The sequence below is a fragment of the Lissotriton helveticus genome, chromosome 7 (assembly GCF_964261635.1).
Source record: "Lissotriton helveticus chromosome 7, aLisHel1.1, whole genome shotgun sequence".
In the NCBI taxonomy this organism is placed as follows: Eukaryota; Metazoa; Chordata; class Amphibia; order Caudata; family Salamandridae; genus Lissotriton; species Lissotriton helveticus.
In genome coordinates, this window is record NC_136068.1 from 979,741,983 (window position 1) to 979,765,091 (window position 23,109).

Genomic DNA, 23,109 nt, shown 5'->3' on the forward strand with positions numbered 1-23,109 from the left:
GCTGAAAAGAAAACTAGGACAAAACGTCTTAGACAGAAAGTGCACTACTACAAAGCACTCTGAGTGTCTACTACATAATCAACTCGGTCTAATGCATTCATATACTTAAAACACACATTTTTAACATAATTGGACACAACACATCAATACATCACAATATCGTTGAATTAGCTTGATACCGTCACTCCGTTGCTTCATCTGTGTCTTTTTAATCCAATTATGTAATTCTCAAAAAACGTTCTTTGACTCTCCAATGTCAATCGCAAGTGCTGTGCATGGATAATACAAATACCAATGCATTTCGGGTGAAAAAACACCCTTCTTCAGGGTAATCTACAAACAAATCATAACAGCAATGAGTATACATCATTAATTACATGAAAACAATAATTTTAACCAAAGTCCTTTTTTGAGAGTATGTATTAAAAGCAAAAGTCAGTTTTTGTAGACTCCGATCCAACTCAATCAAATACTAAAATACCATAGAAAAATAGCAATCATTAGACAAAAAACAGGTATGTGCAAAAGAGTAGAAACTAGAAACCAGTCTGTGCTCTGTGTAACAGTCACTTCACTATTATTATTGAACCCACTCAATAAACCGTGGGTCCATGAAGTTTGTACCGAATGATCAAATGTGTGGATACCAGTGCACGGAAACCTATGTTCTAACTGTACTAACGGGTGATTTTAAGAGCCAACATGCAACCCCATGCTACAAGTTGTATCAAAAAACCATTCCAAGAGTACCTCCACGTCAAAAACTCTTCGTTCAGACTAGGATCCACAAGTATCGCACTGTACTATAAGCTTCCAGGCATCAATGAGATAGTAAAACCAGTAATGCTGGTGTCGGTTATTGAAAATCAATTCTGCAAGGAACCAGCAAGGTCACCCAGCTTGCAGAGTCAATTACGCTGTGATGTGAGAGATGAGACAATAATACATAGTGTCTCATAGGCTAAATACCAAACTTTATATGTACACCAACTTCTTACAAACTGCCGGAGCCGAATACTTGAATAACTAACTTTCCATCTATACTGAGACTCACCTAAATGAAATCTCTCTGTGTATTATATGTCCCAGAAATTTGCCATTAATCCCTTTTGCAGGTGCGATGAACAGATACCTATCTCAGACCCACACAACTGTCTGTGTCAAAGCTACAGGTGACCAAGATTTAGCATCAATATGAGATCAGCTTTACCATCCCACTCCTCTTATACATTTTGGTAGGATAAGTGAAGACACAAAAGAAAAGCAGCACTCTGCTTTCCCTAGGAGACCTTTAGAATCCATGGGTAAGTCCTCACCATGGGCCTGTCTCACAAGTCCTGCAGATAGTTGATGGTGTCTCAGGAGTCTTTGCTGATGCCACAATACCGGTGCTGGCCCAGACTCTGCCTACACCAGTGCCAATGGCTGTATTGACACTAGCTTATCTCTGTTCTAGGCCCAATGGGACCATTGAGGGCATGTAGGGCTGTGTATGGCTGCTCGCCTGCAGACCAACCCCTGATGCCAAATGTCCCTGCTGTGTCATTTGGACCCTTTCCGATGCCGTAGACTTCATTACAACACCAGGGCTGTTGTTGATTCTGGCACGGTCTCGTCCTCCTCACCAGCATGCCTTAAGGGCACCTTCTAATTCCAGTCAAGTGTCTGAGATTCAAGACAAAGGCACAGTGCCTGCTTGAAGAAGAGCAGTGTACGGAGAGTGTATTTGTCCCCAGCAGCAATATTGGAATATCACACAATGCTTTTTAGGATGGACTCAGATCTTGGTCTTCCTGCAGAGGCGCATAGAGAGGAAGAGGGTGGTCCATTCATGTCCCTCTCTCTGACACAGCAGATAGTCTGGTTCGCAAGAATGCCAGTAGGCTAGATAAATCCCCATCTTTATTACTACTCTACTCTCAAGGTCTGCTCCAATGAAGATGGCTTCCTTCCATGCTGTCCTCTAAACTGCGGGGGACACTCTTGAGCTGCTTCTCCCTTTGGTTGAGCACAGACCAAATATAAAAGTCCTGTAGTGAGCTGCAATATCAGCACGCCTTTACTTCTAGTGATACCCTCCTAGAGGCAGTTAAGGAGCCTTGGGCGAAGCACACTTCATTGCCATTCAGTAAGTGCTACAGTCACGAGGTGCTATGGGCCTGTGCTTGGGTATTTGGCCTTACCGTCTGGTCGGCCCTCTCTGAAGAGCTGAGTCGTCCAGGCCTTTTCCACAACCATATATAAACACACTCCCCCGTAAGGTACCCTGGGGAGGGAACTAGAGGCTCTGGGGTCTCAAGGGTGAGCTGGCCTCCCGACACAACATATGTACACAAAATACGCTCCCAGAGAAGTTTGCAATTTATAGAGATATGTGATTTATCCCTCTCAACGCTACTCTTTATGTCTAGCGAATAAAATGTTTTAGGATGCCACGTTGGTTTTTAACTCACATCGTGGTTTTTAACACACATCGTGATCCATTCTTAATTAGAAGTGCCTACCTGACTCCAGGTGTAGACCGCTCTCTATGAAACTGAGGTTTTGGAGAGTGAGGATTGTCCTATGATGAAGAATGACAGCTGGTGGTGTGTAAGGACAATATATTACATTTTTTTATATGCCCATCACTGAGTAGCGTTGGGAGGGATACACCACCTCTCTCTATAAATTGCAAAATACTCAGGGAGCTTATCTGAATCCCTGTGCATTTCTTACCCATCCTTCGTATAGAGAACCAAAACAGCTTGTGCAGACAGTTAAATAGGTCTGGTTATCCAGCAATCTGTTACTTCACTTAATGCTGCATGTCTCTTTGGTGGTTATTCCCATGCCCTCTAAGGTACAACTGAAAATGCCCTACCTAATTTCCGTAGCACTTTAAGCACCATTCCGAACATGTGGTCCACAATGGGCAGGATGCCTCCTGTCACCTCATTAGAGCAGGTCTAGTCACAGCTGATAATGTAGCCAGAGCCATGAGTTTGTCTGTGGCTCTGAGCAGGCATGCTGTTTATGCTCAACTGGGTTTTCTGGTGAGGTCTAGAAAACCCTTATGGACACACCATTTAATGTAGAGGGCTTCTTTTCATTGAAGAAAGCAATTTAAGCAGTTCAAAGACAGAGCCAAAGACAAATCACGAAGCATTTTCATTCATCCTGAAAATTCAGGGGCTTCTCCAAGATCTGTCAGCTTGAGCTGCATCAGTCATCCCAAGCTGCTCATCCGTGAAGAACCATGTACAGCCATCGGACGGCAGGTATCATCTTTTCTACACACCTGAAAAACCATAATTTCAGACCACTGGGTCAAAAATTGTGCAAAGGGGATATAACCTACCCTTCGAGCAAAACCTTCCACCTCCATCCACAGTATGTTCCCCACTAGCAATACTCTTAAGTGCATTACAACCTTGCGGTAAATGCTAACGTTGGAATGACTGCATGGAAACATGTTGTGTTTGGAATCCTACCCCCTGCCAGTCCTGGTGGCGGGGATAGAATTCCGCCCTTCTAGAGGGGGAAGACATGTACACACTAACCTAGCCGGTAATAGTTTAAAAGAACCCCAGCATTACAAAATGGATACTGCAGCCACAGACATGAGTCTGACCTGCTGCTGCTGGACGAAACTCTGTCAGGGGAGGCCTGTACAATAGGTTTCCTGTCACAGGGATGTGTAACCACCTCCCAGACAGGCTTTCGTGTATTGGGGCTGGGTGGGTGCATTCATAGAGTGCATTCCAGACAGTGCTGGGGGCACACTTTGTGTCCCTGTGCATACCCCAGTTCAAACCGGTTGCAGGGGCTCTCAGCCCCTGCTCTGGCGTGAAAATGGACAAAGGGAATGGCTGTAACCACTCCTCTTCCCAGACCCTCCCATAGGTGGGTCCCCAGAGCATGTCCAACCCCCTAACTTAGTATAAGTGTGGGACCCCAGTCCTTAGGACTTCAGATTACACCTGGACGAAACTCTGCAACATATATCCTGGAACCTCGACATTCTACATGACTATAAGACGGAAGAATCTCCCTTGGGGTCAAGGATTGACTCCCCTGTTCAAACAGGCACTAAAGAAGCATCTTGCCGGTCTGCATTTCTAAGGCTCCCGCCGGAGTTGTGACTCAGGACACGGACTTCCGGACTTCTCAGAGGCTGACACGAGATCCCAGCAAAGCTGAGACCCGCAGCCCTCACGAGTGACGTGGAACCGGAACTCCTGGTCACCGTGCACATTTGCAAGTGCATCGACTTCCCGTAGTTGTGCATTGGGCTACTTGTAGCCCGAGCACCATTTGCACCGAAGATTCTGGGCCTACACTCCAAGAGTGTTCTGTGGGCCCGCTTCTGGCATTTCCGCTCAAGGCTCCTTCGCGATCCCTGGTCCGTCGACTGGTGGGTCCCCAAGAACGTAACTCTACTGATTCTTGGGCTTTCCTAATTGCTCCAGACTTGCCCTGACTCCCCACCGAGTGGTGAGTCCCTCAGACCTTGCTGGTCTGCCCCAAAGCCAGTCTTTGATTCCTGCGTGGGTTGCTGTTGTCAAGGCTTGTTGGGTCCAATCCGAATACCGACACCGCAGCACTCTACATCCTTCGTGGGACAGCTCGAATCCAGCTTCTGGTCGTCGTCAACTCCTCCTGGTCCTAGTGGCTGAAGAGTCAAGATTCACCTTCACCTGAATAACCCGACATCGGTGGGCATCTGCTCATCGCCTTCCTGGTCACTGGCAAGTGACCCAGACTCTGTCCCCTCTGCTTTCAGGTTCTTCAGATCTCTGATCCACCCGGACTCTTTCGACGTGGTCGGCAGCAGCACTTTGCAGCAGATCGCCATTGAAATCGACGACGAAACACGACACCAAAAGACACCTATGCACCTGGCTTCCCTGGGTGAGGTCACTTGAGTACTCCGGTTCTCCCGTGGGTATTGACTCTAGAACTCCTTAGTTTTAAAGGGGTTTGCTCCAAGTCCTCTTCTAAGTATCCTTTATCTGTAAAATTCTAACCGCGACTTTCCCCCATAAAAGTTAATGGTGATTCGCGGTTGTGTTTAGACACTGCCCGCTTCCCCCGTGGGTCCCCTGTGTTACTACCTTGGGTGGTTCCTAGTGGCCCCAGCGGTTCTAAAGGCTCTAGGCGTTGTATCTGTCAGTCTTGGTTCTTGTATCACTTTCTTAATATATGGTTTGGTACGCCCCTAGGGCTCAACGTATATTGTGCTAATTTACTGTGTGCTAAATAAGTTTACTTATTTTACTTTTGCTTCTAGCCTCATAAAGAGACCAGAGGGATGTGTTTAGAATAAATACATATATCTATATCTATACTAATATAATAAAGAGAGAGCCCAAACCTTTGAGGCGGGTAATCTCCGGAACCACAGCACCAATCACAACACCCAATACAGCGTTGGAAAGGGCAGTTGCAGCAGTAGGACATAGGCTATGCAGACGCCCACCATATACATTTAAAAGGTAAAAGAACCGTGCCAGCAAAGTAGTCCCTTGTGGGCGTGTCTGCGTTGTGCTGTGGGCGTGTGCTGGGGCGTGACAAACGCTGGGGGCGTGTTGTACGTTCTGCCCTTCATGCCATGTCTCATATCGTGTGTTAATCCCACCATGCTCCCTTTAAATACCCCTGCACCCCATAATCATAACCCACCCTTACTGCTTAAAATACCCCAACACCCTTAAACACTAACCCATCTTCACCCTATAAATATACACTGTCCCCCAAAACCCAACCTATCCCTAAACCCTAAAAATACCCCTGTACCCTAAAACCCAAACCTAGCCCTGAACCCTATAACTTTTTTGCAATTTTCACCCCGAGTGGGCTGGGTATGCTCAGACGTGAGTCCCAGGCTCTCCACACCACTGGAGTCAAGCTATCCAGGCTGATGAAGGCTGATAGCCAGAAACCGGTCCTTGGATGCTTGATTCCGGTCTGGGAAAGACATGGCTTGGTAGTTCGGACTGGACTGTTCCCATGAGGCACAGGGTCAGAGCTGATTTGCATATAGCCAGTGTCTAACCCAGGGTGGTGTGGAGTGCAAAAAAACGATGGATGTAGGCCCAGATCCTTGTACTGGGGTGAATGTATGACATTGTTCTACATTCTGTCCATCAACTGTGTTTTTTCCCTATAAATACCCCTGCACCTCAAAACCCAAACCTACCTCTAAACCCTAAAAATACCCCTGTACCCCAAAACCCAAACCTAGCCCTGAACCCTAAAAATACCCCTGTACCCCAAAACACAAACCTAGCCCTGAACCCTTAAAATACCCCTGTACCCCAAATCCTAAACCTACCCCTGAACCCAAAAAATACCTCTATACCCCAAAACCTAGCCCTGAACCCTAAAAATACCCCTGTACCCCAAAACCCATACCTATCCCTAAACCCTAAAACTACCCCTGTACCCCATAACCCAAAACTATCTGATCCCTTAAAATACCCAAACACCTCAAAACATATACCTCAGTACCACAAAACATACACCCCTATACCCATACTTACCTTATCCAAACATTAAAAAAAAAACATTCTTTTACCATTCATGCATTTACAACGAATTTCGTTTTAAATGTATGCGTGGTAAAAGCATATAAAATGTAATGCCATGCGTTATAATGGCATTGCGGAGTCATGGTACTTTCGTAATGAAAGTATGCGGAGTGATGGTATGCGGAAAGAAAGTTGCGGAATAATGGGTGTTTACCCTCCCCCGGTAAGTACATTGGTGGCACGGCGGCCCACATCTCCAGCAACATACTCATATTTTTTCACTACCCATTTAAAAAATGCACAGGTCTCTCTCATTGATGGCCAGCACCGACATACACTTTAGACACACCTCCCGCCTCAAGTTCTAGAATTGCGAACTTTAGAGCTGGGGAGCTACGTTCGAATCTCGGCATCAGCTCAACATCCTGTGATTCCAGGCAAATCGCTTTGTCTCCCCGTGCCTACCACAAATGAATGTGTTCTTCCGTAATGTAAATTGTGCTCATGCCATGTTGTCGAGTTCACGCTATATAATATTGCAAGGAAAAATAAAGTAGGGAAACTAGAGTTCACACACTACTAAACGCGCACTCTTAAGTGCATCAGCAGTGCACTGTGAATCGGAGCGTTTCACAGGCCTGTCACAGATAAGAAATGCTATCAAAACGATATCCTACAAAACAATATACTACTGACCGGCAGCAATTCATACCCGGAAAACGTCTGGACGGGCTGCTAGTATATATATGTATATATATATATATGTATATATCTATGTGTATATATATATGTATGTGTATATATGTATATGTGAGTGTATATATATATATATATATATTCACTGAAAAAACCATAGGTTATAGACCATATATAGTTAGGAATTAGCATTTACAAAACCTTGAAAATTCACTGAAAAAACCATAGGTTATAGACCATATATCGTTAGGAATTAGCATTTAAAAAACCTTATTTTACCCACACAAAACCATTGAAATTCCATATATAGTTAGTTGCACTAACTATATATCGCGCACCCGCAATCCACTGCTGATGATGTCACATATTACAGAGGGACGGTTTGTTGATATTTTCTGTGCCCGCCAGAGACACAGTACGGATGGCCCCGCTGCGCTAAGGAGTCTCGGAGTGTAAACTGGCGCCCAAGCTGCTTGCAGCTTCATAACTGCATCGAGGAATCGATAATCTCCGACGACCACCAGATGACACAGGCCACTGATGGGAAAAGCAAGGTATTCTACTTTGGAGGAGCGATATAGCCCGCATTGGCTGCCCCGACCCATCACCTTGCCTGGGTTGTTCTGGCTGCAGCGGTACAAAGGGGACCAAGGACTGCGGCTGGTGACCTTTTCTCACTTCAGGGCATTGAACCTATCACCACCTACCTGATAGCCAGCCGGGACCTACTGTCTGCCTCACTCCCCCACGCCATCGACCCAATTGTGCCGGTACAGTGCCTTCTGGGAGTTGGAGTCCGGCATTGTAACGAACTCCAGCAGGATGTGCCGACTGCATTAGGGGGAGGAGCGTCTGGTGCTGGAACAATGATTTAAGCAGGAAGGAGCATTGCGTGACAGGACATGCTGCTATGTTGGACGCTGAAGAAGGCAATAAATGCCGAAATGCATTCGCCGCCATTGCAGAAGTGAGGAATAAAACCAGCTGTTGCCCTGAAATCCCCTTGGCCTCTGCGTTCTTCTTTCAGAGGGACGGTTTGTTGATGTATATATATATATATGTATATATCTATGTGTATATATATATATATGTATGTGTATATATGTATATGTGAGTGTATATATATGTATATGTGAGTGTATATATATATATATATATATTCACTGAAAAAACCATAGGTTATAGACAATATATAGTTAGGAATTAGCATTTACAAAACCTTGAAAATTCACTGAAAAAACCATAGGTTATAGACCATATATCGTTAGGAATTAGCATTTAAAAAACCTTATTTTACCCACACAAAACCATTGAAATTCCATATATAGTTAGTTGCACTAACTATATATCGCGCACCCGCAATCCACTGCTGATGATGTCACATATTACATCATTCATGACATGGTCAGTGACATCACTGATGACATCACTGATGACATCTCAAATGACATCACTGATGACATGACTGATAACAACATCCAGTGATTTTTTGTTTCTGTACAGTTTAAATATGTCTTACATATTGAAGAATGAGTGGATGTGTAAGTGTCTGGACGAAGGATTTAGTAGGTGCATGACTGACTGTATGAGTGAGTGATTAAATGTGTCTCACTGAGTGCATGGGTTAGTGACTAAACTGTCTTAATTTGTGCATCATTATGTCTGTTGTTCTGTAAACTGCTGCATGTGTTCATCAGTAGCTATATGAGTAACTATATGGGTTATTGATTGATTGCCCAAGTATTTGTATGGGAGACTGAGTGTGTGTGTGGCTGGCTGGGAGGTGTGTGACTCTGTGCAGATCAATGTGTACTTGTATCAATGATTGTATAAGAAGGTAAGTATGTGTTAGTATATGTTTGAAAATGTAAGGTGCTCTATGTTTAACTGTATAGACAAGAAAATGGAAGTGTCATTGATTCTTTACAGGACTGACTAGGTGTGTGAGTAACTCCATGGATGAGTGGCAGACTGTGAGTGTCTGTATAGGTGTATGAGTGCATATGATAGTGTTGTAAAGATGAGTGATTGTATGTATGAATGATTGTATGGGTGAATGAGTGAAGGTGTGTGTAGACGTAGGAATCAGTGAGTGCGTATGTAGTAACTAGTATTGGTGTGTCAATGGTTTCAAAAATTATACTCTGTATTTAACACTGGGTGAAACAGAGGTTATATTAAAATGTGAGGAGATGCATTGTATTGTCACATGAATGATATCATCAGTGATGTGGTCATTGATGTCAAATGAGATGTCATCAGTGATGTCATCAGTGATGTCATTTGAGATGTCATCAGTGATGTCATCAGTGATGTCACTGACCATGTCATGAATGATGTAATATGTGACATCATCAGCAGTGGATTGCGGGTGCGCGATATATAGTTAGTGCAACTAACTATATATGGAATTTCAATGGTTTTGTGTGGGTAAAATAAGGTTTTTTAAATGCTAATTCCTAACGATATATGGTCTATAACCTATGGTTTTTTCAGTGAATTTTCAAGGTTTTGTAAATGCTAATTCCTAACTATATATGGTCTATAACCTATGGTTTTTTCAGTGAATTTTCAAGGTTTTGTAAATGCTAATTCCTAACTATATATGGTCTATAACCTATGGTTTTTTCAGTGAATTTCAATGGTTTTTTAATAGCAAATATCATAAGCTGTCGAATGTTAAGTACGTGGTAAGTAAAAACATTTTCGTGTTTATGCACACTGATCTGCTTTGAATGCTGCCCCCCCCCCCCTCATTTCTATTAGGAGTACTCTCTCTTTGCAGATAGTGAAAGGTAGTTAACGCAGGCCTTTGCCCCCGTTGTAATACGTCGTGCCTGCTTCTCTCTCCATTTGATTGATTGTTATCCAAGCATTTACTGTTTTAGAATTGGTTCTCTTTGGTTCATTCTCTATTTACAAACAAACACAGAGTCGCAATACTCTGTTTAGTCTTTGCAGATAACGAAAAATCGTGTAAAAAAACAAAAGGAATCGAGCAAAATCAGTAGGCCACTAATGGGATCTCTTTTTGACCTCGCTAAAATAGAAACATTAAGAACAACCCCTCATGACAAATACGAAACTAGTGAGATGAACTGAACTCCACACCATGATGGCTGCAATACAGCTCGGCTCCGCCATCCACCCCGCCCAAAATAACGATAAAGAGCGGCTGCCATGATTGCTCGCGGAATGGCCACGACGGAGCTACGAAATGGTGGTGCTCTCATGCTAACGCCAGCTTCAGTCTGAAACATCCAGAAACACTGTAGACTACCAATTCGATCAGTTCCGGTAGCGCCCCAATGTAACCCGGTAGAGAAGAACTAGCCCTCCCCTCTTTGACTGATGGTTCTTGTTGCCTGTCCCTTCTGTTGTCATTTAACAGAACTATTTAGCTTGCTGAAAGGGGTTGTGTTCCGACCGCTGGTTGGTGGAGACATTTTGACTATATTCTGGACCTGCGTTGCCGCGTAATGCGTCATATGACGCGCCGCGTTAGCGCATCCGGAAGTCATCCGGGGCGCGACGCGCAGCGCGTAACGTAAGCATAACAGGTCATGTGACTTGTTAATAAAACTTTTCATTGGTTCATTTTACTTTTCTTATTCTAATGATGAAAGGCTTGGTCATATGACCTAAAAATTACGCTTTTTATTACTTCCGAACATTATTTTTTCTTAAATATGTTATAATGTTCCAGGCTAATGTACTTTCCCGGAAAATTTACAACTGTCCTGCAAGTAAAATATATTCTTTTTTCGAGAAAAAGGGCGTTTCTTCGTCCCATGACGGAGCCGTTGAGCAAAAGAGGGTCGACCTGCTGTCTTAGTCGCCGATACGCCTGAATATGAGATTCTTATCGATCACTTTATGTTGCAGGAGTAGAAAACACAACAGCCCTTGACCATTTATCTTTACTGCGTTCCTGCGTATTATACCTTTTACCCTTCATGTGATTGGTCTGCTTTATTTCACTTGCCTTTTAATGATTCTAAAACAGTGACTATTATTAAAAACTTTACCAATGTATATACTACTACCATGTTTTCTTTTAAAAACCTTTATTGTGAAAATTTCATTATACAAATACGAGCCTATAACCACGTGGGCCGGCCACGGAGCAAACTGTAATCGTATATGATGAGTAGACATTTACACTGTAGAGGAACGTAACGGGCGGGCCATTAGGTTGCAATAACTAAGGTGTCTAACAGTTGCGGAATCGGTGGACATACATTTTATAATAAAAATACGACAGGGCCAGTTACAATAAAATTATCTAGATATACATTTGCGGGCAAGTACCATGCGTGACGTTAATTCGAACTTTCAATAGTACAGTAATCAATAACACATCAGAACTTAATATCAATAGGGATGTCGAAATACTCAATCAATTCTCGTCCCCGCCTGCCATGTGCTTCAAAACTGCATACGTATCTCGTGATTTCAAGGTTCTGCAACCAGTACACAACAAGGAGTTACGAGTCCCATTTATTCCGGCGCCATTTTGGGCGAGGACGGGCAGGTCCAGGATATAGTCAAAATGTCTCTACCAACCATCGACTATGATGATGTTCATATGCTGTATTTATAGAGTAACACTCATCTGTCCACATGAAATTAATTTGCCACAATCTAAACATGTCATTTTAATCTTTGCAAAGTTCTTCTAAATATTTGGGACCGTTTCCCTTGCCTCTGATGCTGTCAGTGCCACTTCTTTGATGAATGTACTGGCAGGTCGGGGGTTCTCCTCCAAATCTCTCTTTTATGTAGCACTATAATTAATTGGTGCCACCTCTCCATATGACGATGCATGGTATAGTTACCATAACTATATTTTTTTTCGGTTCCTCTGGAGAGTACATCGTGGCAGATGAAGCGTATAACGTACCGGGCATTTACCTTTTTTTGCATGTAGAGGAAAGGAAAAAAAATCGAGCGTCCGAGTTCTAAGGTGTCCTAGGGCCATTTTAGTGGACCAGGCCCAAATCCAAAGAACAGGCCGCCATTTTGAGAGTCCTGTTGCAGCCGCCTGTCGCTGTAGCATCAAGAGCGGCCAAAACTCAGCTGAATGGCAACTGAAATGGTAAAGGGGCGCCCCACTACAGCAGACGAGCCTCCACCTAGGAAGGCCCGTTCACGCCGCCTCCCCCCCCCCTTCAGGCACCCCACGCCGTTATTCGGAGCAGTATTGTAGGATGGCCACACCAGTGCAGCAACTTGCTAGACACCACCTCGGTGGTAACCGAATCTCAGCGCCTTGTGGTGTCTTCTATTCAGAAAACATTGTTGTGCTGCCTTCGACCTATTCGCCGCAAGTGCGCACGCAACTCAGCTGCATAGCTTGCTAGACACCACCTCGGTGCTAACCGAATCTCAGCGCCTTGTGGTGTCTTCTATTCCAAAAATATTGTTGCGCTGCCTTTGGCCCCATTCGCACATCGGTCCGCTACTGCCGCCATCTCACAGGCCAACGGGGCGCCCCACGCCGACTTTCAGCATTGTAGGATGGCCACACCAGTGCACCTTACTAGACACCACCTCGGTGCCATCCGGATCTTGGCATCTCAGCGCCTTGTGGTGTCTTCTATTCAGAAAATATTGTTGCGCTGCCTTTGGCCCCATTCGCACATCGGTCCGCTACTGACGCCATCTCACAGGCTAATGGGGCACCCCACGCCGAGTTTCAGCATTGTAGGATGGCCACACCAGTACAGCAACTTGCTAGACATCGCCTCGGTGCCATCCGGATCTTGGCATCTCAGCGCCTTGTGGTGTCTTCTAGTCAGAAAATATTGTTGCGCTGCCTTTGGCCCCATTCGCACATCGGTCCGCTACTGACGCCATCTCACAGGCTAATGGGGCACCCCACGCCGAGTTTCAGCATTGTAGGATGGCCACACCAGTACAGCAACTTGCTAGACATCGCCTCGGTGCCATCCGGATCTTGGCATCTCAGCGCCTTGTGGTGTCTTCTAGTCAGAAAATATTGTTGCGCTGCCTTTGGCCCCATTCGCACATCGGTCCGCTACTGACACCATCTCACAGGCCAACAGGGCGCCCCACGCCGACTTTTACCATTGTAGGATGGCCACACCAGTGCCACAACTTGCTAGACACCACCTCGGTGCCATCCGGATGTTGGCATCTCAGCGCCTTGTGGTGTCTTCTATTCTGAAAATATTGTTGCGCTGCCTTTGGCCCCATTCGCACATCGGTCCGCTACTGACGCCATCTCACAGGCCAACGGGGCGCCCCATGCCGACTTTCAACATTGTAGGATGGCCACACCAGTGCGGCAACTTACTAGACACCACCTCGGTGCCATCCGGATCTTGGCGCGTTGTGCTGCCTTCGGCCTATTCGCACATCGGTCCGCTACTGACGCGAACTCACAGGCCAACGGGGCGCCCCACGTCGACTTTCAGCATTGTAGGATGGCCACACCAGTGCTGCAACTTGCTGGACACCACCTCGGTGCCATCCGGATCTTGGCGCGTTGTGTTGCCTTCGGCCTATTCGCACATCGGTCCGCTACTGACGCCGCCTCACGTGCCAACGTATTTTCTCCGCATTTTATACCCTATGCCGCATAACAGGTCATGTGACTTGTTTATAAAACTTTTCATTGGTTCATTTTACTTTTGGTTTCCTAATGATGGAAGGCTTGATCATATGACCTAAAAATAACACTTTTCATTGGATGAAAATTTTTTTTTTTCCCAAACGATGAAAGCCCCACCTTGTTTCTGGATGTTTCAGACTGAAGCTGGCGTCAGCATGAAAGCACCACCATCTCGTGGCTCCGTCGTGGTCATTCCGCGAGCAATCATGGCAGCCGCTCCCCACCAGAAGCCTGCAGGAGTCGGGGGCCCCCAAAACTTTTGTTGAATCCTCAAGGCGGAGGGGACGCTTTCGAGAATGGGGTCCAAGACCTAGCAGACAGTCGTCCGATTTCCAAGGAGTCCCAGGGCCATTTCAGTGGACCAGGCCCAAAAAGAAAAGAGCCTGCCGCCATTTTGAGAGTCCTGTGGCAGCCGCCTATCGCTGCACCGCAAGAGTGGGCGCAACTCAGCTGAATTGCGGCTTTTGACACAGTGGACCAAAAGCGGACGGAATGGCAACTGAAACGGTAAAGGGGCGCCCCACTACAACAGACGAAACTCCACCTGGAGAGGCCCGTTCACGCCGCCTCCCCCCCCCCCGGGGCGCCCCACGCCGTTATTCGGAGCAGCATTGTAGGATACCAAAACCAGTGCGGCAACTTACTGGACATCACCTTGGTGCCATCGTTCTGCTGCCTTGGAACTATTCGCACAACAGTTTGCTACTGATGACCCACCCCCCGCGACGCCCCACGCCGGATGCCGAAATCAGTGCGGCACCCAGGCAACATCACCTGGGTGCCGTCCAGAAATCTGGACGTTGTGCTGCGTTGGGACTATTCGCACAGCCGACCGCTACTTCGTTGTTTTTCCCTAAAAATGTTTATATGTTTTTACTGTTTTTGTTTTGTTGTATATATTTATAAGTTATTAAAGTTTTATAATCTTACTACTTTGTTGGAGTGCTATATATTTTTAATGTGACACATAATTGTAAAAACTTTGATGTACAAAGAGTCATCCCTGGAATCTTCTGCTTCAGGCTCGGTCCCCTCCCCAATCACAATACAGGATGGTTTTCAGATAGTAGGAACGCGTGTGCTGTGACGGATCTCATCGAGTGTGGGCCTTGATCTACTATAACTCCTTTGAAGAGGGGTGATTCTTTACAGCTGGGGCCATAAACTACATCTGCAGGGCTAGCTGATAGCCTAGGACCGGCCTGGACAATCGGACACAGAGGAAAAGGAGTGTCAGAGGGTGCGGTAGTGAATAGGGCGAAAGGGAGGTGTCGGGCGGGCACATGGTGTGATTCTCAGGGAAGAGCAGCGCAGATGGGGGGAGGTTTATTACCCATGCATAAGACAGAGAGCGGGGGTGACCAGTGCCTGGGGGAGATGCTTGCGAGGGTGGGGAGCCATGCTAAGGATCGACAGCGTGCAGAGAGTGGGTCTGGTCAAGTCATCTAAAATGGCTGCCGTGCACGACAAAAGTGTGGCATTTGAAAAAAGGCAAGATGGCGCAGACAATGTTTTTCAACACTTCCTGATTTCCTTCGAATCGAACGTTAACAGACGTTGGGGCATATTACCAAAGTTAAGCGATATTTATCCCTAACGATGCTTAGCAACGAATTTTTTACCGCTAAGCATCGTCAGAAATTATCGCAGATAAACCTTGCTATTATCAAGGTTTATCGCAAATGCCATAAAAAACGACCGCAATGCATTAATATCGCTGAAAACTCAGCGATATTCATGCATTACCGAGCTAATGCTCTTAGCCATGTTATCCACCTCCCATTGGATAACATGGCTAAGAACTGCTCAGGGCAGGTGGTAGCTTTTGGAGATATTCGCGCTTAGCGCGAATATCTCCAAAAGTTGGTAATAGGAGATAGCGATGTTAGCGACTGTTTCAAGTCGCTAACATCTTGGCATGCCCACTTTGCATGTCATTAGTGATAAATATCACTGACATGCAAAGTGGGGCCCAAGATGGTCGCTATCTCCTACTAGCGGTCGCTAACTGGTGTTAGCAACAGCTAGGTAATACAGAGATAATTTTATCTCCGCGAAGCGGAGCGCTGTTACAGATATATATCTTTTTTTGAACGTTAATTTCTCAAAATCCACTGGAGCACATATATTGAGACCTAGCAAAGGCACATCGGGCTACCAGTCCCTACAATTTTGCCAAGTTTCGTGCAAATCCATTCAGCCGTTCGGGCTAAAAGTGAGGCCAACCGCCCTATGGAAAACTCAATGTTAAAAACATGTTTTGGGACCCCCCCTTTTTTCTCGGCCCCCCCTTGACGAACCCCCCCCCAAATTTTCAGGGGCTGCTCAGAAACAAAATGTTCCATTTTCCTGAAAATTTCAGCCAATTCCGTCCACAAACGCCAAAGTTATTAGACATAGAATTTTCAAAAATCCCATAGAGAAAAAATCCTAACTATATATACCTACTGGCGACCGCCAGTAGGTAATATGTGTATATATATATATATGTATGTATATATATATGTTCGAGGCATGTGGGCTGCTGAATTCATATCTGTGCATAGATCGCCGCCTAGTGTTGGGTCCGGATGATTGCACATTGTTGTCCTGGAAGAGTCTTCGAAGTATCACGATATAGGTGGCTCCTCCCTCGGACTACAGTGCGCATGGGCATCCTCTCCATCCTCACATTGGGTTCGGATGTACTTTCCTACTCTCCAAGTTCGGAATCAAGAAAAACTTTTCACAAGGCCAAAAGGCCTTCGGATCCGTCGGCATTGTTCAGCGCTCGGTACCGATACACTTTTTACAACTTTGTTGCACTCCGGTCGTCGAATCGGGCGTGAGGCCTTCTCGACACCACGTGGACCGACCGTCGATGGAACGAAGTCCATTCAAGTACTGCCCGCAGTGCAACTCAAAGTTCCCGCACACAGACAATCATCCAGTGTGCAACAAATGCCTATCTCCAGATCACAATGAAGATAGTTGCCTAGCCTGTGCCCAGTTCCGATCGAAAAAGACTAACCGGAATCGACGGGCGGCGAGGCAAGAAATGCAACGGTCGCGCCAGAGCCCGAGAACATCTTAGATGATGAGGAAGATCTAGTGAGTGCCGAAGACTCTGATCAAGACGAAAGACAATACTCGGATCCCGACTCCGAATATTACCCCGGAGAGGGAGAACTAATCGTCGATCTCGAGGACAATGATCAGGACATCGTAGCAGTTGAAGACGACTCCGATGACGACCAGGGGCGAACCGCGAGTACACCGCCCCATATAGACACTACACCTCTATTAGAGACTCAGGTGGAGGCATCGCCAGCAGGCCTTAGCCGAGATCAACTACCTCATTCTACAGCCCCGCCATACCGCCCGGCTAAGAACACACACAAAGAGCCCTCTGAGACACAACATACGACATCGGTTCCATCGAAACCGAAACTCGTCGACAATACCGTCTTCGGACCGAATTACGTCTACCAGAAGGTGACTAAGCCGAAGGGCGTCGACCCGAAGGCCACAGTACCAATACAACCTTCGAAGCCAAAGACCGTCGAGTCGACATCGAAGACCAAAGCTGTCGAGTCGAGCTCAAAGTCAAAAGCCGTCGAGTCAACCTCGAAGCCAAAACACGTCGAATCGACACAAAAACAAAAGCACGTCGAATCGACCCCCAAGAAGCACGTCGAATCGAGCAAAGCAGCCTAAGGTATCGACAAGGGGAAACAACCGGTCGACGAAAGCACAAGGCCTGCGCCCAAAACTACAGTCGAACTGAAAGCGAAACCGAAGGTGGACCAAAGTAAATCGGTCGAGCCAAAGCCCATCGAGCTGAAAAAGGGCATCGAGCCAAAACCGCAGGCTCCAAAAACACCTAAAATGACTGTCGAATCGACAAAACCACTCGGTCCGAAAAAGGTGGTGAAGCCAGCCAAAGACGTTCGACCGACAAAACCTGTCGAAAAACATAAAAAAACGATCCAACCACCAAAAGCGGTCGAACCCAAAAAAGGCGTTGCCCCAAAAAAAGACAAACCAAAGGCTACAGCACCAAAACCAAAGACTGTGGAAGAAGAGCTTATTCATCCAGATCCCTCCACAGAAGACCAGTCAAAACTGTATATTGACCCACAGACTGGTAAAGTGACTGTTTATACAAAAAAGAAAAGACCTCTGCCAACCGAAGACTTTTCTTGAATTCCCCTAAAGAAGAAGAGAGACTGTGCTACCTCTTCTATATTCTTTGAACCTATCAGTCCAGCTATGCCTACTACTCCATATGCCCCAACCTCACCTGCACGCTCTGACTGCAACCCAGATGAAGATCAGGACGCGAATGTAGGGTTTGTTTATCCACAAAACCCAATTGCAGAGCCAAACTCACAGCCATGGGGTGGGGAAGGAGAACCAGACACTGAAGGGATTCTGCCCATTACAGACCCTGCAGTATACCCAACTAAGCCATCACCCACAGAGGATACAGTAGCCTTTAATTCACTACTAGATAGAGCAGCAACCTACCATAATGTAGATATGCACTCTGATGCTATTGAGGAAGACTTCCTCTTTGATACATTAACAACATCTGAGAGGCACGTTAAAACACTCCCATTGTTAAAAGGTGTATTAAAACATGCAAGTGACATTTTTAAGGACACTGCTAGAGCACGGGTCATAAACCCTAGAATTGAAAAGAAATATAGGGCTGCACCTATAGATCCTACATACATCAGGGGGCAGCTACCCCATGATTCCCTAGTGGTATCCAACGCACGTAAACTTGCAAATTCCCAGACTACTGGAGAGGCCGCTCCTCCAGACAAGGAGTCAAAAATCTTTGAGGCGTCAGGCAAGAGAGTGGCAGCTCAAGCAGCAAACTCATGGAGAATAGCCAATACACAGGCCTTGTTGGCCAGATATGACAGGGCGCACTACGACAGTTTAGAAGAAATTCTCCAACACTTACCTGATCCTTACAAACAGCAGGCAGATGAACTTATACAGGAGGGAAAGCTCATCACCAATGCCTCAATTAAATGTGCCCTAGACGCGGCAGACACAGCAGCCAGATCCATCAATACAAGCGTGCTGCTAAGGCGACACGCATGGCTTCGCATATCGGGCTTTAAGAATGAAGTCCAATCCACAATTCTTAATCAGCCAATCAACCCAGACTTTTTATTTGGTCCAGCAGTTGACTCAATTCTAGACAAAATGAAAAAGGATGCAGAAACTGCGAAGTCTATGGGAGCTCTCCAGTCCCAACAACACCGGGGCTCCTTTCGTCGCTCCAATTATAGAGGAGGAGCGCGAAGTAACACATCACAGCAATCCTCCAACTACAAAAGTAACACGCAATCCACATACAACAAAAACACCAACAGCGGTGGATACAGAGGAAACAATATCAAGGGACGAGGTCGTGGAGGCAATGCAAATAGATCCTCCACTAACACCAAGCAGTGACTTATTGGAACTACCCCCAGACCACATAACACCGGTCGGGGGAAGAATACAACAATTTCTGCCAGTCTGGTTAAATATCACCACAGACAAGTGGGTCAGGCAAAATATCCAACATGGATATTGCCTCAAACTCACCTCACCACCACCCAACATACCACCCGTGCACCGTCCAATGTCTCAGGAACATATAACGCTACTACAGCAAGAGGTCATCAGTATGCTGCAAAAGGGGGCCATAGAACCAGTCCCAGTACAACATCAGGAAACAGGAGTATACTCCCTATACTTCCTCATTCCAAAAAAGGACGGGTCTCTCAGGCCAATATTGGACCTCAGGCCCCTCAACCTGTACATTTTGTCGGAGCATTTCCACATGCTCACTCTCCAGCAAGTCTTACCATTGCTTCGCCAGGGAGACTTCCTAGCAACCTTAGACCTCAAAGACGCATACTTTCATATACCAATACACCCTGCTCACAGAAAGTATTTAAGGTTCACCATTCAGGGACAACACTACCAGTTTAAAGTCCTACCATTTGGTGTCACGACAGCTCCGAGAGTGTTCACCAAATGTCTAGCTACAGTGGCAGCACATCTCAGAAGGCAACACATCCATGTGTACCCTTATCTGGACGACTGGCTAATACACGCGCCAACAGCTCAGCAATGTGCCAACCACATATCAAAGACCATTCATCTCCTGCACAGTTTAGGATTCTCACTAAACTACCCAAAATCACATCTACAACCCTCCCACGTCCAACAGTACCTGGGAGCAACAATAGATACACTGGCGGCAAAAGCATATCCCAATACAGCACGGATCAAGGGAATGCAAACGTTGATACAAAAGTTCAGACCCCAACACTCACTACCAGCTCGAGTGTTTATGCAGCTAATAGGCATGATGGCCTCGTGCATATTCATAGTCCCTCATGCCAGGCTACATATGCGTCCGCTCCAAGAATGCCTAGCAAGTCAGTGGAACCAGGCTCACTGGCAATTCAAGGACCTAGTGTTGGTGACCAGTCGGGCATACAACTCTCTGCATTGGTGGAATCCACAAAACCTTTGCAAGGGACGACTGTTCCAAGAGCCTGTCCCACAAATAGTGTTAACCGCGGACGCACCCCTAGTAGGATGGGGAGCCCATGTCCTACACCACACAGTACAGGGACTCTGGACTGTACAGCATAAGTAAATGCATATCAACCTTCTGGAGTTGATGGCGGTCTTTCTAGCCCTAAAAGCTTTCAAGACACACTTAGGCAACAAAGCTGTGTTGATCCGGACGGACAACATGACAGCTATGTATTACATTCAAAAACAGGGAGGAACACACTCACCACAGCTGTCGCACCTAGCTCAAGCAATGTGGAAATGGGCCATTCAGAGGAACATGTTTCTCATGGCAGAACACCTTCCAGGCAAGGACAATCAGGTAGCCGACCTGCGCAGTAGGCACAGCCAACAGATGCACGAATGGGAAATTCACCCCAAAGTGCTCCAACCATTCTTCCGCAAATGGGGACACCCGGAGATAGATCTCTTTGCCACAAGCGAAAATGCGAAATGCCAGTACTTTGCCGCCAGGTTCCCACATCCGCAATCGCAGGGCAATGCGATATGGATGAACTGGTCAGGCAAATTTGCGTACGCTTTTCCCCCAGCTCCATTAATACCGCTGGTGGCACGCAAAATGTGCCAACATTCGCGGACACTGATCCTAGTTGCTCCCATATGGTCAAGGCAACCGTGGTACACAACGATCCTAGAACTGTCAGTGGTGCCTCATCAAAGAGTGCGAGTCACACCCAATCTTCTAACTCAGAGCCATGGAGAAATCCAACACCCAGACCCGCAACAGCTGAACCTGGCGATCTGGCTCCTGAAGTTCTAGAGTTTGGATACCTAAACTTGCCCCCAGACTGCATGAATATTATCAAAGAGGCAAAAAAAAACACTACCAGAGCTGGTTATGCAGCAAAGTGGAAGCGTTTCGTCATTTACTGTAGTAACAATGACATTAACCCACTTGATGCTTCTACTCAAAACATCATTTGCTATCCCTTGCACCTACAACGTTGCAATTTAGCCTATTCATCCATCAGGATACATTTAGCTGTGTTAGCAGCATATCTGCAAAACAGGCAACACCTTTCACTATTTAGGGTGCCAGCAATTAAAGCGTTTATGGAAGGACTTAAAAGCGTAATTCCTCCAAGACACCCACCTTCACCAGTCTGGAATCTAAACATCGTTTTAACCAGACTTATGGGACCACCTTTTAAACCACTACACTCATGCGAACTACAATTTCTTACTTGGAAGGTGGCTTTCCTTATTGCCATTACTTCACTGAGAAGAGTTAGTGATCTGCAAGCCCTAACTATTCAAGAGCCATTCATTCAAGTACATGCAAATAGAGTAGTTCTCGGAACAAACCCTAAATTCATGCCAAAGGTGGTATCCCATTTTCATATAAATCAAACAATAGAACTGCCAGTGTTCTTTCAAAATCCACACAGTAGCTGAAAGGGCCTTCCATACTCTTGATGTCAAAAGAGCCCTGCTATACTACATAGATAGAACTAAGGCATTTCGAAAGACAAAACAGTTGTTTGTTGCTTTCTCACCGCAACACAAAGGTAACCCCATTTCTAAATCAGGTATAGCCAGATGGATCGTTAAGTGCATCCAAATATGTTATTTAAAAGCAAAACGCACCTTAACAGTTCCCCCTATGGCGCATTCAACACGCAAGCTAGCGGCATCCATGGCTTTCCTGGGTAACATTCCTTTACGCGAAATCTGTAGAGCAGCCACATGGCCACCCACACATACATTTACCAAACACTATTGTGTAGATGTACATTCAAAACAGCAAGCTGCTGTAGGACAGGCTGTTCTCAAAACTCTTTTCCAGACTGCTGCAGCTGACACAAGTAGCCACCGCTAAGGGAGATACTGCTATACATTCTATGCACAGATATGAATTCAGCAGCCCACATGCCTCGAACGGAATATGCTACTTACCAGTCTGCATCTGTTCTTGGCATGTAGGGCTGCTGACCTTCATATCGCCCCCCCCCCCCCCGGTGCCTGTCGCAACTGCAGCATTCGCTCTTTGCATGGACATCTCTTGCTGTACATACTGTACATGAGTATATACTCCATCTCTGACACAATGGCGAAAAACAATCTGAGGATGGAGAGGATGCCCATGCGCACTATAGTCTGAGGGAGGAGCCACCTATCTCGTGATACTTCGAAGACTCTTCCAGGACAACAATGTGCAATCATCCGGACCCAACACTAGGTGGCGATCTATGCACAGATATGAATGTCAGCAGCCCTACATGCCAAGAACAGATGCATACTGGTAAGTAGCATATTCCTTTTGAACAGTTTTGAGGAAATATCCAGCACACCTTTCGCTTGTTAGATACGGTTAATGTTCAGACCTTAGATATATGACCTCAAAGCAGCATGTATTCATATCAATTTTCACAGACTGAAACTCTAGGTGAAGCACGACTCTGGGCTACCGTCATCTTGAGGATGTGAAGCCCTACCCACTCGCAGCTAGGCTCCTGCCCCCCTCCCACAGGAGAGTAGCAGGTTAGGGGGTGTACCCACCCTAGGACAGGGACCTATTGATCCCTGCCCTCACCCTACCTGTAACGCCCCTAGATTTACTATTTAGGGGCACCCTGAACCTTCCTTCCTCAGATCCCGGTACGAAAACAAGAAAGAAGATCAAGATCAAGAAGAAGACACACTATGCAGCTGCTAACAAAAGGACAACAC

At 46.1% G+C, this 23,109-nt stretch overlaps 1 protein-coding gene across 6 annotated transcripts in view; it reads left to right on the plus strand.

Moving 5' to 3' along the window:
- Positions 1-23,109, plus strand: part of TCOF1 (treacle ribosome biogenesis factor 1) — a 402,392-nt gene that overhangs the window by 239,392 nt on the left and 139,891 nt on the right. The gene's annotated exons all lie outside the window — the stretch shown is intronic.